We start from the raw sequence: 18,915 nt of genomic DNA on the forward strand, positions 1-18,915 counted from the left end.
TAAAGGATATACACAATACACAGGCTTATATAGCCCAAGTGGCAATTACCGGCATTACGCACACCTGGGGCTCTTAAAGGCACATACACCACAATTGCTCTTAAAGGCACATACACCACAATTCCTCCCCTTCTAGCTAACTAGTACATCATATTTTAAGTAATTATTAATTACATGTTATATGCAAAATAATATACATTGCTGTATTAATTAATTATAAGTTAGTCTCTCAGGAGGCTTCCTGACTCGGTCCGGATAACGCCTCGGGGGTGTAGTAGTTTCTGGTGGTGTAGTAGGTTCTTCTGGCAAGGCTGATTCGGCTTGAAGGCCAGTGTCGGGTTCATCGGGTTCCAGTATCACCGGATCGGAGGTAGATATGGGTATCTCTACTTCATCGTTAGATGTATAGCGTGGTGGTGTAGGTTGTCCCTTTTCGGATGACTTGATGATTTGGTCAGCATGGCGCCTTATTATGCTTTCTCCGATGTCCACGGTATACATCAGTGGACCTAGTCGTGTGCAGATAGTTCCAGGCTGCCATTTCTTGGTACGGTAGTCCCGGGCCAAAACCGGTTGGCCTATCTGGAAGGCCCTAGTTGGCCTTTCATTCATGCCCTGAAACTGCCGGTTCTCCACGTCCCTTCGGATGTTGGGCTTGACCAAATCCAGCCGGCATCTTAGGTTTCTATTGTAGAACGTCATGGCGGGAGTTTGGTTTGTAACCATATGTGTTGCATTCCTATATGCAAATAAGAAGTTATCCACCTTGTGCTGAAGTTTTATGTCTTCATTACCCATGGCCTTTATGGCCTTCTTAAAGGTCTGGACAAACCTTTCAGCCAATCCATTGGTGGCGGGATGGTATGGGGCGGACGTGTAGTGCTTTACCCCATTGTTCTTTAAGAACTTTCTGAATTCTTCGGACACAAATTGCGGTCCATTATCAGAACATATCTGTTCCGGCAGCCCATTCCTGGCAAATATGGTCCTTAATACTGTGATGGTTTTTTCCGTGGTGGTGGAGGACATCTTTATTACCTCCGGCCACTTGGAGTGTGCATCAACTGCGATTAAGAACATTGAGTCCATAAATGGACCAGCAAAGTCGATGTGCACCCTTTGCCAGGGAGATGAGGGCCACTCCCATGGATGTAGAGGGGCCTGTGGCGGAGCATTTTGGACCTTCTGGCATCCTAGGCAGCTCTTGGTCATGTCTTCGATGTCTCCATCGATACCTGGCCACCATACAAACGCCCTAGCTAGGTTCTTCATTTTCACTCCACCCAGATGCCCCTCGTGAAGCTCCTTTAGCACTTTATCCTGGAGTTTGGGTGGAATCACCACTCTGGATCCACACATCAAGGTTCCTCAGCACACTGACAGCTGTTCTCTTCTTTGCGAGAATGCTGGCAACAGTGGTTCGCCATGTGCTGGCCATCCCTTCATTGTTAAATCGTAGACCCGTGAGAGAGTAGGGTACATAATCACTCCAGCCGAACCGATGGACAAGAATTTTGAGGAGATTGTTGATACCCTACACTGCCAATTCGAGGCAGGACTGGCAGATTCTCTGCAAGACAAATTCATCTGCGATCCCCTAAGTGTAGAAACACAAAAAAAGGTATCTTCTGGAAAAGATTTAACACTGGACAAGGCTTTCAGTGCAATAGGAGCGGCAAAGATACAGCAAAGGCCACAGGACTTCGGCACCCATGAAATGACACGGGGTTTCGAGAGATGTTATCGCTGCGGCAGATCCAACCATGACCAGAGGGATTGCTGGTTCAAAGAAAAAGCATGCAGGCGATGCGGAAAGATGGGACACATTCCACGTGTATGCCGATCTGAAAATAAAAAATCCACTAACGGGAAAAGAATCAATAAGGAAAAGCACAGAAAGGTACAAATGATGACGGACAGTAGCTCCAAAGACCAGAAGAGCGATAGCGACTCCGGGAACAAGAGACTAAGCTCTCTCAAATTACATAATGTAATTGCCAATGAAGATTACCAGACCATTTGGGTTACCCTCATAATAGCAGGGTCCCCAGTTAAAATGGAGCTAGATACAGGATCAGCTCTAACCGTAATAAATCGCCGAGATTACGAGAGGCTATTTTCGCATATACCTCTAAAAGACACATCCATTATCTTAAAAACATATACGGGGCAGAAAGTATACCCCAAAGGAAATATAAAGGTGCCTGTGGTATACAACGGCAAAGAAATACAAAAGTTGTATTTATACATTCTACAAGATGGTGGTCCACCGTTGTTGGGACGTGAACGGATAAGGAAGATACGTTTAGACTGGCACTCCATTCAGGCACTGACGGTGACCAGTAAGGAAAAAAACAATGATGACATCATACCTGAACGATTAAAAGACATCTTGGCCAATGCCAAAGAAGTGTTTCAAGAGAAACTAGGAACCTTGAAAGGCATCACCGCCTCAATAAAAGTGGAAGATGCAGCAATTCCAAAATTTTTTAAGGCAAGACCGGTGCCATACGCAATACGTCCGGCAGTCGAGGCAGAGCTGGAGAATTTGGAAAAGGCAGGCGTATTATCCAAAATAGATTGGAGCGAATGGGCAACACCCATCATTCCAGTCATGAAAAAAGCATTGAAAAATAACTCTGAGGAACAGAGAAAAATTCGCATCTGTGGGGACTTTAAGGTGACTGTAAACCCGGTCCTTCACACGGTACAGTATCCTCTTCCGAGGATAGAAGATATTTTCGCCTCACTATCCAGAGGAAAACGTTTCACAAAAACTGACTTGGCACAGGCATATCTACAGATGGAGGTTGAGGAGACCTCTAAAAGGTATCTCACAATAAACACACACAAAGGCCTGTACCAGTACAATCGACTGGTTTTTGGAGTAGCATCAGCTCCAGCTATCTGGCAAAGAGCTATGGAGCAAGTCCTGCAAGGGATTCCGGGGACTCAGTGTTACCTAGACGACATCCTTATAACAGGAGAAAACGACAACGAGCACCTTGCCAATTTGGAGCAGGTGCTCACTAGGCTGAAAGAACGGGGCCTACGAGCAAATCGCCCCAAGTGCGAATTTTTCCAAAATCAGATATCATATTGTGGCCACATAATTAATAAGGAAGGGTTGCATAAGTCACCTGAAAAAATTGAAGCAGTTATAAAAGCCCCAGCACCTGAAAATGTTTCACAATTGAGGTCATTCCTGGGATTAATAAATTACTATCATAAATTTTTACCGAACTTATCAACTATTCTACACCCTCTTAATGATCTTCTACACACAGGAGTGATTTGGAAATGGAACGAAGACTGTAAACGTGCCTTCCATAAATGTAAAGACTTAATCACATCCGAGAAAGTTTTGGCTCATTACAACCCATCACTACCAATCAGACTGGCGTGCGATGCATCCCCTTACGGCATAGGAGCGGTATTGTCCCATAGATTCCCTGATGGCTCGGAACGGCCGATAGCTTTTGCGTCACGCTCATTGAACTCAGCTGAGCGTAACTATTCCCAGATAGACAGGGAAGCACTCAGCCTGGTATGGGGAGTGAAGAAATTCAACCATTACCTACACGGACAAAAATTTACCTTGCTGACTGACCATCAACCCCTCATCTCCATATTCAACCCTAAGAAGGGTGTCCCCATTATGACGGCACAAAGACTACAGAGGTGGTCCCTTTTTCTAGGGGCACACCAATACAACATTGAATACAAAGGATCAAAACAGCATGGGAATGCTGACGGTTTATCGCGCCTGCCGTTGCCAACGATAGAAGAGGCACCTACAGTAGACCCAGTAGAGATATTCCACTCTACCATAGTGGAATGTCTACCGGTGACAAATTCTGCCATTGAAAGGGAGACCAGAAATGACCCTACTCTCTCACGGGTCTATGATTTAACAATGAAGGGATGGCCAGCACATGGCGAACCACTGTTGCCAGCATTCTCGCAAAGAAGAGAACAGCTGTCAGTGTGCCGAGGAACCTTGATGTGTGGATCCAGAGTGGTGATTCCACCCAAACTCCAGGATAAAGTGCTAAAGGAGCTTCACGAGGGGCATCTGGGTGGAGTGAAAATGAAGAACCTAGCTAGGGCGTTTGTATGGTGGCCAGGTATCGATGGAGACATCGAAGACATGACCAAGAGCTGCCTAGGATGCCAGAAGGTTCAAAATGCTCTGGGTTCGAATCCCATGCTCGTCACCACTGTAGTGTCCGTGTGTAGATAAAGACACTGAAAACAGGAGTTGGTTCATAGATATTTACTAAGCAAGTCTGGGGGGGGGGGTTTCTAAAGGATATACACAATACACAGGCTTATATAGCCCAAGTGGCAATTACCGGCATTACGCACACCTGGGGCTCTTAAAGGCACATACACCACAATTGCTCTTAAAGGCACATACACCACACTGTGTTGCTTAATTCTACTCTCACAGTTTAATTTAAAGTAATATTCCAGGTAACTTTTTCAATAGCCTTAACAATCTTATATGCCTCTATCACTTCTCAGACACCTCCTTTCTACAACAACTTGTATTTATATACTACCTTTAATGTAGAAAAATGTTCCAAGGTGCTTCACAGCGGCATCATTGGACAACAATGGATGTTGAGCTAATGAAGGAGATATTAGGAGGGTGACCAAAAGCTTGGTCAAAGAGGTGGGTTTTAAGGAGGGTCTTAAATAGCGAAAGAGGGGTTTAGGAAGGGTATTCCAGAGTGTGGGGCCTAGACAACTAAAAGCACAGCCACTAATTGTGAGGCAAAAGGAGAAGGGAATGTGCAAAAGGACAGTCAGAAGAATGCAAAGGCGGGGGTGGGGTGGGGGCGCTATGGAGCTGGAGGAGGTTACAAAGGGGCAAAGTCATAAAGCAAATTAAACACACGAATGAGAATTTTAAATTAAAGGGGTTGGGGGCCCAGGAGCCAATGTAGGTCAGCAAGGACAGGGGTGATGGGTGACCGGGACTTGGTGCAGGATATGAAACAGGCAACAGGATAAGTTAGTTTACGGAGGGTGGAGGATGGGAGACCAGCCAGGAGAGCATTGGAATAGTTGAGTCTGGAGGTAACAAAAGCATGGATGAGGGCTTCAAGTTCAGTGGAAGATTAGCTGAGGCAGGGGTGGAGAAGGTAGAAGTAGGTAGTCCTTGTGATGAAGACTATATGGGGTTGGAAGCACAGCACAGGGTTGAATTGGATGCGGAGACTGCAGACAATTTGGTTCCACCGAAGAAAATGGCCAGGATGGAGGATGAAATTGGTCGCAAGGCTACGGAGTTTGTGACGATGGCTTCTGTCCTCCCAATGTTTAGCTAGAGGAAATTGTGACCCATTCATGACTGGATATTGAACAAGCAGTCTGACAACACAGAGGGATCGAGAGATGTGGTGGAGAGGTAGAACCAGGTGCCATCAGTGTATATATGGAAGCTCACCCATGTCTGCGAATGATGTTGCCAAAGGGCAGTATGTAGATGAGGAAGAGGAGGGGCCAAGGATAGATCCATTGGAGGGTCTGGGGGTAACAGTGTGCCGGTGGGAAGAGAAGCCATTGGTGGAGATGCTATGGCTACGATCAGATAGCTAAGAGTGGAACCAAGTGAGGGCAATCCCATTGAGCTGGATAATGGAGAAAAGAAATTAGTAGAGGATGGTGTGTTTAAAAATATCAACTGCTGCAGAGAGGTTGAGGAGGATAAAGAGGAATAATGCACCATGGTCACAGTCACACGCGATGTCATTTGTGATTTTGGTTAGGTTTGTTTTGGTGTACTTGGCAGGGATGAAAACCTGATTGGAAAGATTCAAACACGGAGTTGCAGAAACGATAAGCACAGGTTTGGAAGCCGACAACACACTTAAGAACTTTGGAGAGGAAAGGAAAGTTGGAAATGGGGTGGTAGTTTGCAAAGGCAGAAAATGCCAACTTTCTTTACTCTTTCCTCACAACTCAGAACCCTGGCACTGGGGAACAGCTTCATGGCTCTTCTCCACACTGCAGCCAGCACTTAAATCTCTCTCTTGCTTCTTGGCAAGGGATATGGGGAGAAAGCAGGGACAGGGTACTGAATTTGGATGATCAGCCATGATCTCATTAAATGGTGGAGCAGGCTCGAGGAGCCGAATGGCCTACTCCTGCTCCTATCTTCTATGTTTCTATGTTTCTATAACATAACACAGAATTCAAGGTGCGGGCTGACCAGAGTACTATAAAATAGGTGAGCTGTCCGCAGATGAATCAAACAAGTGACAAAGGCAATATATTCATCACTTTTCCTATGGAAAAAAAATATCAGTTTGACAAGGCACAAAACTTTTCCTGTTGGCAGAATTTCCAACAGTGCTCAACACCTTAGATGACATCCATATACTGCATAGACCGTTGAGTCTCCTGGTACACCTCTGTCCTCTGGAGAGGGTACCTGGAATGCGAACAGGGCAACTCTTCTCACATTCAGCTGATGTAGCAGCATGCACTTTGTCAACCATCAAACAATGCTATGCCAGTCCATCAATTGCGCATAGATTCTGTTTTGTGCCTCCACATTGGGTTTCCTTTCTATTTTGCCAGCACTTTTCCCCCCTCTGTATCATTATAAAAGGTGAAACAATATTTGCTCCTATATGTGGCCACTTACCTTAAAGTTTGAGCAGCTAGTCTGACTTTTAGTCTAACCCATTAGGATAGCTGCCAGTGGAAAGCCAAAGATTTACTGGAAGCTTATGTTAGTTATTCAGAATTCCAGAAAAGTGCAGCCAGTCATTTCAGTGCTCTTTTAGCTAGCTTTATGTTAGCAGCTAGTTATTTGTGGCTCCACGCCCTAGTGTATTATTCATTGAAACATAGGAACAGGAGTAGGCCATTTAGTCCTTCAAGCCTGTTCCCCCATTCAATGAGGTCATGGCTGATCTTGCAGCGAGCTGGCATGGGCTTGACGGATCGAATGGCCTTCTTCCGTGCTGTAACCATTCTATGATTCTATGATTTGTGACCTAACTCCATATAACCCACCTTTGCCTCATATGCCTTAATACCTTTGGTTAACAAAAATCTATCAATCTCAGATTTAAAATTAACAATTGATCTAGCATCAATTGCTGTTTGCGGAGGAGAGTTCCAAACTTCTCCCACACTTTGCGTGTAGAAGTATTTCCTAATTTCACTCCTGAATGGTCTGGCTCTAATTCTTAGACTATGCCCCCTAGTCCTAGACTCCCCAACCAGCAGAAATAGTTTCTCTCTATCTACCTTATCTGTTCCCCTTAATATCGTGAAAACTCCAATGAAATCACACCTTAACCTTCTAAATTCCAGGGAATACAACCCTAGTTTGTGTAATCTCTCCTCGTAATTTAACGCTTGGAGTCCGGGCATCATTCTGGTAAACCTACGCTTCACTCCCTCTAAGACCAATGGCCCAAAAATTCGGGTCAGAGGCTTCCCGTGGGTGCAAGCCCCCGATCTTCACTTACCTTGCGCGCCGGCCCCCGTGGAATTCCGATCCTGGGCCTGCTCCAGCTGCCGGCACGCAGTGCTTGCGTATCCTGGGGCGCAGTTAGTTCGATGCGCCCCCTGGGATCACGTGGGCCATGGGGAGCCAATCGGAGCAGGGAAATGCCCATTCATAAGTTTGACAGGAAGAGCTGTCAAAACTTAGAAATACTACGGGCCCCAAAACATCACTAAATCTTCAAATAATTTTTTTTAAATCACATTTTTTAAATAAACTATAAATTACATGAAATAACTATTTTAAACAATAATTTAAATTTTTGAAACAAATAATTTTATTTTCTAACGTGGCTAAAAATAAACTAACCTTTCTTTAAAGTATTTAAAAATAATAAACTTGTGGAAAAAATGTTTTAATTTTAATTAATTCACCACTTACACTTAAATGTGTAAATTCTGGAGACTTACCCTCCTGGGAAAACCTGTAAAAAAAAAGGAAGTTCGATGTGCACGCGCTGCCTCTCCCATGCACGCGTTCGAACTCTGAACCCCTTCTTTCAGGGGAACGGAAGTGCCGGTTTCCCGTGCATGCGCAGTGCATGCAGGAAACTGGCACTTCCATTGGGCCTACGGGTGAGTACCCCATGCGTACTCACTCGTGGAGACCCGAATTTCTGGGCCATTAATATATCCTTCCTAAGGTGTGGTGCCCAGAACTGCCCACAGTACTCCAGGTGTGGTCTAACCAGGGTTTTGTATAGCTGTAGCATATCTTCTACCCCCTTGTATTCTAGTCCTCTAGATATAAAGGCCAGCATTCCATTAACCTTTTTAAGTATTTTCTGTACCTGACATTTTAATAATCTATGTACCTGGATCCCCAAGTCTCTTTGGACCTTCACTGTTTTTAGCTTTTCACCATTTAGAAAGTACCCTGTTCTATCCTTTTTAGGTCCATAGTGGATGATCTCACATTTGACTACATTGAAATCCATTTGCCACCATTTTGCCCATTCACTTAATCTATCAATATCCCTTTGTAATTTTATGCTTGCATTTACATAGCCTACAATGCCGCCTATCTTTGTGTCAGTGGCAAATTTGGATATGTGGCTTTCTATCCCATCATATAAGCCATTAATAAATACGATGAATAGTTGAGGCCCCGACACAGATCCCTGTGGAACAGCACTAGTCACATCCTGCCAATTAGAGCACCTGCCCATTATCCCTACTCTCTGTCTCCTGGCACTCAGCCAATTTCCTAACGAGGTCAATAATTTGCCTTCAATTCCATGGACTTCAACCTTAGTTAACAGTCTCTTATGAGGGACTTTATCAAATGCCTTCTGGAAGCCCGTATAAATAACATCCATAGACATTCCCCTGTCCACTACTTTAGTCACCTCTTCAAAAAATTCAATCAGGTTCGCTAGGCATGACCTACCCTTTACAAATCCATGCTGGCTCTCTCTGATCAGCTGAAAATTTTCAAGGTGTTCAGTCACCCTATCCTTAATTATAGACTCCAATAACTTCCCGACAACAGATGTTAGGAAAACTGGATCTATAGTTCCCTGGTTTCCCTCTCTCACCATTCTTAAATAGTGGAGTGCGCCTGGATCTGTGGCCGTGTATGGGGCTCTCGTACCTTAGTAAGTATACCTCTCTGTAATCCAGACTTTTTGATCAACCGGCAGCACGCCGGTCCCTTCGGTGCCAGATAAAAAAGTGCTTCCTGTATTAGTCTTTGCAACATTATAAGCTTCTTCTTTCAATCTAATGCTATTCTTAACTTTTTTAGTTAGCCACGGTTGGATCACTTTTCTCCTGGAGTTTTTGTTTCTCAATGGAATGTATTTTTGTTGAGAATTATGAAATATTTCATTAAATGCTAGCCACTGCTTATCTACCGCCATACCTTTTAATCTATTTTTCCAATCTACCTTAGCCAACTCATCCCTCATACCTATGTAATTGGCTTTATTTAAGTTTAAGACTCTAGTTTCGGACTTAGGCAAGTCACTCTCACAATTAAGGTGAAATTCTATCATATTATGATCACTCTGCCCCAGAGGATCCTTTACTATGAGATTGGTAATTAACCCTGTCTCATTACACAATACGAGATCTAAAATAGTCTGTTCCCTGGTTGGTTCCATGACATATTGTTCTAGGAAACTGTCCCGAATGCATTCCATGAACTCGTCCTCCAGACTACCTTTGCCAATTTGATTTGTCCAGTCTATATGAAGATTAATGTCCCCCCAAAATTATTGCATTACATTTGTTGCAAGTTCCTACTATTTCTTGATTAATATTCTGTCCAATGGTATAGCTACTGTTGGTGGGCCTGTATACTACTCCTATCAATGTTTTCTGCCCCTTGTTATTCCTTATTCTCACCCATACTGATTCTACTTCCTGATCTTCCGAGCCGAGATCCTTTCTCACTACTGTCCTTATGCCATCCTTTATTATCACGGCTACTCCCCCTCATTTTCCATTCTGCCTGTCTTTTCGAAACATCACATACCTGGAACATTTAGTTCCCAACCTTGGCCACCTTGCAACCATGTCTCTGTAATGGCTATTAGATCAAACCCATTTATCTCTATTTGTGCCACTAGTTCATCTATCTTGTTACAAATGCTTTATGCATTCAGATAAAGAACCTTTAATTTAATGCTTTTACCATTATTCCCTGCTTTGACCTTATTCTCTGCTGCACTGCTACCATTAAACTCTCTGTCCCTTCCTGTCACACTCTGCTTATTTTTACCCAATTCGCTACAGTGCTCTATTGCCTTGACCTTTCTCTTAAGATTTCTAAATTTCCCCAGCACCTGACCCCTCCCCCACCTTTTTAGTTTAAAGCCCTATCTACAGCCCTAGTTATTCGATTCACCAGGACACTGCTCCCAGCCCAGTTTAAGTGGAGCCTGTCCCAATGGAACAGCTCCCTCTTACCCCAGTACTGGTGCCAGTGCCCCATGAATTGAAACCACTTCTTTGAGCCACGCATTTAAACTCCAATCTGTTTGTGTCCCTATGCCAATTTGGGCGTGGCTCTGGTAACAATCCAGAGATTATTATCTTTGAGGTTCTGCTTATTAATTTAGACCCTAGCTCCTCAAATTCCCTCCGCAGAACCTTGTACTTAGTTCTACCAATGTCATTGGTTCCTACGTGGACCATGACAACTGGATCCGTCCCCTTCCACTCCAAGTTTTTCTCCAGCCGCGAGGAGATATTCTTAACCCTGGCAGGCAACACAGTCTTCGGTACTCCCCGTCGCGGCTGCTGAGAACAGAATCTATCCCCCGACTATACTATCGCCTACCACTACCACATTCCTTTTTACTCCCCCCACTTGAATGGTGCTGTGGTCAGTATGCCCATTGATGTAAGAAAATGACTAAGCACTTGGTCTGATTATAAAACAAGGCTTTAATCAACTGTTTCACAACCATGAGTTCCAGTTACATCACTAGTTCCTGGTTACAAAAACATCCTGAGCAAGCTGGGCCCATGCCCGAGTATTTATACTTTCCTTGGACGGCGGCACCAGCTGGCCGCCCAGTGTTAGCTCATGAGTCATTTCTACATGAATGGTAAGATTCATGACACCCATCCTCCATGCAGTTCTTGTTCTCATCCATACAGGTAGCAAATACATCCTACCTGTTGGATGAGGTCAAGGGCTGAGGCTCTTCCATCACTATATCCTGTGTCCCCGTACCTTCCTGACTTGTATTCACACCCTCCTGTTCCTGACCATTGACTTAACTTAAGGGGTGTGACTGCCTCCTGGAACAAAGTGTCCAGGTAATTCTCCCCCTCCCTGATGCATCGCAATGTCTGCAGCTCGGACTCCAGCTCAACAACTTGGAGCTGAATATTCTCGAGCTGCAGGCACTTACTGCAGATGTGGTTGCTCGGGATCTCATTAGTCTCCACCAACTCCCACATGCTGCAGTTACGACACACCATCTGCACTGCCATCTCTATAAAACCTTATTTTATTTATATAATTAGTTAGTTTTTATTCAAACGATTATTTTTAGTTTTAATTTTTATTTTAATTAGTTAATTTAGTTTACGTTATTAATTTAATAAAGTTATAGTGGTTAATACTCTCCCAGTTCTGAATTTAATGCACTTACCTAACCTAGAGAGCAAAAGAGCTGTAATACTCAACAACCAATCACCTACCTGCTGTCCTGTGACGTCACTTCTTTTTTTTTTGCTTTTAAATCGCTGCTCAGCTCCCTTTTTGCCGCCGCTCCCACTCAGGTCCACGCTGTGTCCTGGGCCTCCTCCGGTGCTCCCTTTATGTCGCCGCTGCCACCTCCGCTGCCGCTGCTCCTGCTTAGGTCCACACTGATATCCTTCCCATGGACAACTGACAGTATGAAAAGGCTATTAAATTTTACAGAATGGTATATTTCCTGAAAGTTCCTGGGTTACACAGAAACATAGAAGATAGGAGCAGGAGTAGGCCATTCGGCCCCTCGAGCCTGCTCCGCCACTCAATGCGATCATGGCTGATCATCCAAATTCAGTACCCTGTCCCTGCTTTTTCCCCATACCCCTTGATCCCTTTAGCCTTAAGAAATATATCCAACTCCTTCTTGAATATATTTAATGAATTGGCCTCTACTGCCTTCTGTGGTAGAGAATTCCACAGGTTCACCAATCTCTGGGTGAAGAAATTCCTCCTCATTTCTGTCCTAAATGGCTTACCCCTTATCCTTAGACTGTGACCCCTGGTTCTGGACTCCCTGACCATCGGGAACATCCCTCCTGCATCTAGTCTGTCCAGTCCTGTCAGAATTTTATAAGTTTCAATGCAATCCCATCTCATTCTTCTAAACTCCAGCGAGTATAAGCCCAATCGACCCAATCTCTCCTCATACGTCATTCCTGCCATCCCAGGTATCAGCTTGGTGAATCTTCGCTGAACTCCTTCCATGGCAAGAACATCCTTCCTCAGATAAGGTGACCAAAACTGCACACAATACTCAAGATGTGGTCTCTCCAAGGCCCTGTACAACTGCAGCAAGACACTTGTTCCTGTACTCAAACCCTCTCGCTACGAAGGCCAACATACCATTTGCCTTCTTAACCGCCTGCTGCACCTGCATGCTTACCTTCAGCAACTGGTGCACAAGGACACCCAGGTCTCGTTGCACTTCCCCTTCTCCCAATCTATTGCCATTCAGACAATAATCTGCCTTCCTGTTTTTGACACCAAAGTGGATAACCTCGCATTTATCCACGTTATATTGCATCTGCCATGCTTCTGCCCAATCACCCAGCCTGTCCAAATCATCCTGGAGTTTTTCGGCATCCTCCTCACAGCACACACGCCCACCCAGCTTTGTGTTGTTTGCAAACTTGGAGACATTACATCTAGTTCCCTTGTCTAGATCATTAATATATATTGTGAATAGCTGGGGTCCAAGGACCGATCCCTGCGGTACCCCACCAGTCACTGCCTGCCACTCGGAAAACGACCCGTTTATTCCAACTCTTTGCTTTCTGTCTGCCAACCAGTTCTCTATCCAAGTCAATACCTTGGCCCCAATCCCATGTGCCTTAACTTTACACGCTAATCTCTTATGTGGGACTTTATCGAAAGCCTTCTGAAAGTCCAAATACACCACATCCACTGGTTCTCCCGTATCTATTTTACCGGTTACATCCTCAAAAAATTCCAGTAGATTAGTCAAGCACGATTTACCTTTTGTAAATCCATGTTGGCTTTGTCCGATCCTGTCACTGTTTTCCAAGTGCTCTGCTATTACATCTTTTATAATGGACTCTAGCATTTTCCCCACTACCGATGTCAGGCTTACCGGTCTGTAATTCCCCATTTTCTCTCTACCACCTTTTTTGAATAGTGGGGTAACATTAGCTACCCTCCAATCCATGGGTACTGTTCCAGATTCCATCGAATGTTGGAAGATGATCAGCAATGCATCTACTATTTCTCGGGCCACTTCCTTAAGTACCCTATGATGTAGATTATCAGGCCCTGGGGATTTATCGGCCTTCAATCCCGTCAATTTCCCTAACACCATTTCCCTACAAATACTGATTTTTTTCAGTTCCTCCCTTTCATTAGACCCTATGTTCCCCGACATCTCTGGGAGGTTATTTGTGTCCTCCTTTGTGAAAACAGAACCAAAATATGTATTTAATTGGTCTGCCATTTCTTTGTTCCCCATTACAAATTCCCCTGATTCTGACTGCAAGGGACCTATGCTTGACTTCACCAATCTTTTTCTCTTCACATATCTATAAAAGCTTTTACAGTCATTTTTTATGTTCTTACTCTCATATTCTATTTTCCCCTTCTTAATTAATCCCTTTGTCCTCCTTTGTTGAATCCTAAACTGCTCCCAATCCTCAGGTTTACTGCTTTTTCTGGCCAATTTATTTGTCCTCTCCTTGGATCTTATGCTATCCCTAATTTCCCTTGTTAGCCACGGTTGAGTCACCTTTTTTGTTTTATTTTTATGCCAAACGGGGATGAACAAATTCTGTAGTTCATCCATGCGGTCTTTGAATGTTTGCCATTGCCTATCCACCGTCAACCCTTTGAGTGACATTCCCCAATCAATCCTACCCAATTTGCGCCTCAGACCATCGTAGTTTCCTTTATTTAAATTCAGGACCCTAGTCTCTGTGTCAACTACTTCACTCTCCATCTTAATGAAGAATGCTATCATGTTATGATCACTCCGACCCAAAGAAAAGCGGATGATGTAACCAGTTTTTCAGTGGCCAATTTCCTATGGCCCCTGCTGCAATCGCCAATTATTGTAAGTGTTTTCACCCTGCCCGTAACGAGCACGCAAACCCCATTACTACAAGTCCTGGATGATAGGGAGTGCTGAGGACAGATTTGAACACGGACAGCGTTTTCGGGCTCATCCGTACAGTGTTTATTAAGGTTAACAAAAACCACTCCACTCGCATACAGTACAAGCGGTGTGAACACAGCAGTACAGTTTAAAACAGTACAACCGTGACTTGTCCAACAAGCCCCTGCTGTGCTGACTTACCACGGCCAAAAAACACCCTCCCATGAACTAAACTATCACAGGACCCTTCCAACGCTAAACCCGCTCTGGTCTGGTAGGAACATACAGGCACCCCCTCACACAGCTAAATGATCATGTGGGTGTGTAGGCTTGGCAATGCTCACCTAGATTGCCCCTTTTATCTTGCTTGCAGCTTCCTCCCGTATGTCTCGGCTACCTGGTTCCGTACCGGCCTTGCGGCATGTGAGTCCCAGCCTTAGTCAACATTCGTCTCGGTTGGAAGAGCAAGGCTCAGCTCTTCTTGATGTTACGTTGTGTGGAGGGCAGGAGAGAGAGAGAGAGCGAGCTAGCCAAACACTGCTCTTTTTATACCCCTCCAATACACAAACCATTGTCTGTGGTTTTAATGGACACATGGCCTGGGGGAATGGATTTTCGATCTCTTGAATGACTTGAAATGGTTTTTGATCTCTTTTCGATCTTCCTGCCGATTAACTTAACGAGTTCATCTTGACTAGAACAATGAGTCATCAGCCTTGTTAATCAAGACTTGGGAGTGGGCCTCTCGGGCCATTGTTCCCAGGACAGTTCGTTTCCATACGAATGAGTCATCTCCAGCTTGAGTGGGTTTTACACTGCTCCCCCCCCCAACAGTCTGTCCAGTTTTTAATGGGGGTTAAAAATCCAAAAATCCATGAAGTCTGCGTCGACTGCTACAGGCCACCCTTTGATATTTCAACTTTTCCCAAACAGAAATATCATCAAAAGTTCTGTCGTCTTCCGCTGCGGGAGGCGCACTGCATATCCCAACCAAACCGTACATCAAATTTTACCCCAGGGTCCTATATCTCACACTTTATGCAACAAATCACATCACAGTTACAGGTATATATACAAACAGACAGTCAACTCCAGGCTATTCTTTAATCAAAGCTTCTCACCAGTTTCGGAGTGTTTTACTTCGCTTTCTGCATGATAACCGGAGAAGGTAAAACACTAACATACATTGAACTATTACAATCACGTGAGAAATCACACAAATCCATGGGGGAAACTCGATATTCAGACCGATGTCCCACCATGGCGGAGAAACCAGTTCTTTTATCTCATTCCCCATTTCCCTGTTCCGTTGCTCAAGGGTATAGAAATGCTTTTGGGAGAGTTCAACTTCCTTTATTAATTTAGTGAGGTGTTCGGGCAGAGGAGGAATTTCATACCCGAACCATGTTACGTATTGCTGCAGGTCCTGTACCATGTCGTTCACCATTAGGTGTACCGTGGTGGGCTCTGGAATGGGAATGACGCGCTCTTGAGCCACCTGAACTTCTGTGCGGGGTTTGAAGCAGAAAGTCTTATCGGTGACCGGGCACCAAGTATCGTTGTGTACCTGGTACTGGTCCACGCTTGTTGTGACGCAGTACGTCCCTCTGCCCGCATATGCTACCTGGGGTGGAACGTGGCTTTGGGCCATCACCTCCATGGTGCAGTTAATGGGCTCCGCACCCTCTGATTCAAACCCGACACCGGCCGATTAAACGCATTCAAATGCTGAGGACACAACAACATGAGGTCAGGGCCGGTCATGGCGTTCTCCCACTTTACAACAAACGATGGGGCCCCATGATATCGCACGTGCACCCCGTTCCTTAGGACGCCAATATTCTCTACTCAGTATACCGGCACTGGCCGCGGTGACCCGCTCATTACTGGCATCCGGAGTACAATCCCCATTACAGTGTGGTTGGACTGGCCACAGTCAACTGGGACCGGGTATGCCTCTGACGCCAGTCGGAGTTCGCACGGGCTCATTAAATTTTCATACGGGCTGAGCGCAGTGAGGTGCCGGTTGCTGACCCACGAAGGGACGCGACCTTGCTGTAGGTCCTCCAAATTACTGTACCCTTCGTTCAGCAGCCATGCACCGTACAACACACACGCATCGTTTTTTGCTGCCTGCGCCGAGGCATTCTGATCCTCTCTGATCAAACTATTGATCGTCTGAGTGTGTGCCTCAAGCTCGGCTATGACTTCCTTTAAATGTATCGTCATAGCCTGATCCTCCCGTAATTCCAACCCCTCTAGCTCGTTACCCTCCCGCAGTATCTTTCGCAGCTGGTCCCTTAAGGTGTTGACCTGCATCTGCAACTGTGCATTGTCCATACTGTTGATAATGGACGTGCCTGTGCTGAAGGCTGTAGCTGCATCATTAAATACCCCCCGTCTATATCTCCCCGAAGCAACGTGATGGTTTACCGTTAAATTGTACAGACTTTCCAGATTCATGTCCCCGTAACTTAATTCATAAAATTGTTGGAACATTTCCTTTAACAGGGCCTCATATAATTTTTCCAGTTCTACCGGACATCACCGGGGCAGCTGTACCCGGGTTAAATTTAAAATGACTGATGTGACTTCGTAGTGAACGTCTTGGTACAAGACCTTGTTGGTTGGGACTAACACTAACCCATTCCTCGGTCCCGGTGTGGTGGCGGGACAACTAATCTGTATTTCCTGTACCGGTGGGGCTGTGGGCAGGGGCTTCCTCTCGTGTGCTACCAGTTCTGTGGAATTTACTGTGTTGGGAGGGTCTGGGATCACGCAGGAGTCCCCACTCTGATCCCATCCGATCACGGCCCCGGAATCCTGCCACCGCCACAAGAAGGCGATCGACACACCTGCCGGGCAGACCCGTTCCAACCCCCACATACACACGTAAATTCCCTGTTCCTCTTTCCACCATTTATTCCAGCACATTTCTACTCCCCCTCTCGCCCCCGTAATCTGTCGGTACGTATTCGTCCCCCAGTTTCTCACAGTCCGTGGATCTGTTACCCTTGGCCTGGCCCAACTTCCTTAACCACCACCACCGTCCCAAGGGAATGTGTCCCTCACATCTAAGACAGACGCGTTTCCCCTCGGTCACCCTAACCCGTGTGGCTGTGACCTGCAGTTTAGGACACGGTACGGAAGCTTCTCCATACGTGAAACCCTCGCTGCCGGAGTACCGAGTCGAGTTTGATCCCAGCCACCCTGGCCACCTTCCCTCGTGGAAGTAAGTGGCCATTCCGTCCATGTCCCCTGTCCTACCCCCCTGTGTCACGGTAGGCCCATTCCCTCCTGTGCAGCTGTAGAGGAAAGACACCTCGGTGTCTCCTCTTTCCATGCTGCCAGGTACAATCATCATTAGGAATAGAAGTACGATATCCATATCCCTTTGTTCCTCCAATCTCCTTTTGTTCCCTGTCAAAACAAAAGCAGAACAGTTCCGCTCTGTGAGAGGGTTTTCCTCCACGGATCTGGTTTTGGTTATTTACAAGATATTTACAGTGTTCCCTGCCGCATTAACGAGCACCCCATTTAAGACCTCTCCCATCGGGGCCTCTTGCGGCTCGTGGTCGGCGAGTAGGGAGGCATCCACGGCACCCTAGGCCGTGAGACCCGACTGCTCCTCCTTACCGCCCCGTCCTCCGGGTCATCATCGTCCCACACCATGGGAGGAAGACCCGTGTCCACCAGGCTCATGACTGTGCCCTGGTGCCTCTTGACCTTTTTTTTCCCCTCCTCGGGGTTAAACAACTTGCACTGGTTTACATGAAACTATTTCGTGCATATCGGGAGTTTTACTGCATATACCATGGGGCTCGCTTTTTCCACGAAATTATACGGCCCTATATACAGCGGCTCAAACGCCCCTACTCGGGCGAAATTACGGACCATTACCTGGTCTCCCACCTCCCACTCGTGGGTTCTCCGGGGTTCTAACATCAGCCGATTTTTCTGGTGCTGGCTCCCTAGGTTACTGGCTGCTTGCCAGTGAATCTGTTTTAAAGTCTCGTACAGATTCTGGACAAACCTGTCCCGTTTTACCTCCCTGACCTGCGTTTCGGTGAGGACCAGCGCCAACACATGGGTTGGGGTGCGCATAATCCTCCCGGTCATCAGCTCGTGTGGGGAGTACCCTGTGCTTCTGGAGGGGCTGGCCCAGACACCCATTAAGACTAGAGGCAAGACCTCATCCCATCTCTGCGGGAACGGGCTTATCTCCTTCCTCAGCCTTTCTTTCAGTGCCTGGTTCATGCGCTCCACAATCCCCGATGACTGGGGGTTGTGAGCCACATGCCACTTCCCTTGTATTCCCAAGAGTTTTAAGGTGGCCTGCATCACCTGTCCCGTGAAATGGCTCCCTTGGTCGGACTCCATGACCTGTGGCAGCCCCCACCGGGAGAACACTTCCCTCACCAGGATTCTAGCTGTTGCTAGTGCTGTGGCTGCTCGGCAGGGGAAGGCTTCCACCCACTTGGAGAATACGTCCACCAGAACTAAACAGTACTTGTTGCCTGCTTTAGTGGTGGGCAGTGGTCCGATGAAATTGACCTGCAGGGACCGCCAC

This window comes from Somniosus microcephalus, chromosome 2 (genome assembly GCF_052327205.1).
Source record: "Somniosus microcephalus isolate GS21.2 chromosome 2, FLI_Smic_1.0, whole genome shotgun sequence".
Taxonomy (NCBI): domain Eukaryota; kingdom Metazoa; phylum Chordata; class Chondrichthyes; order Squaliformes; family Somniosidae; genus Somniosus; species Somniosus microcephalus.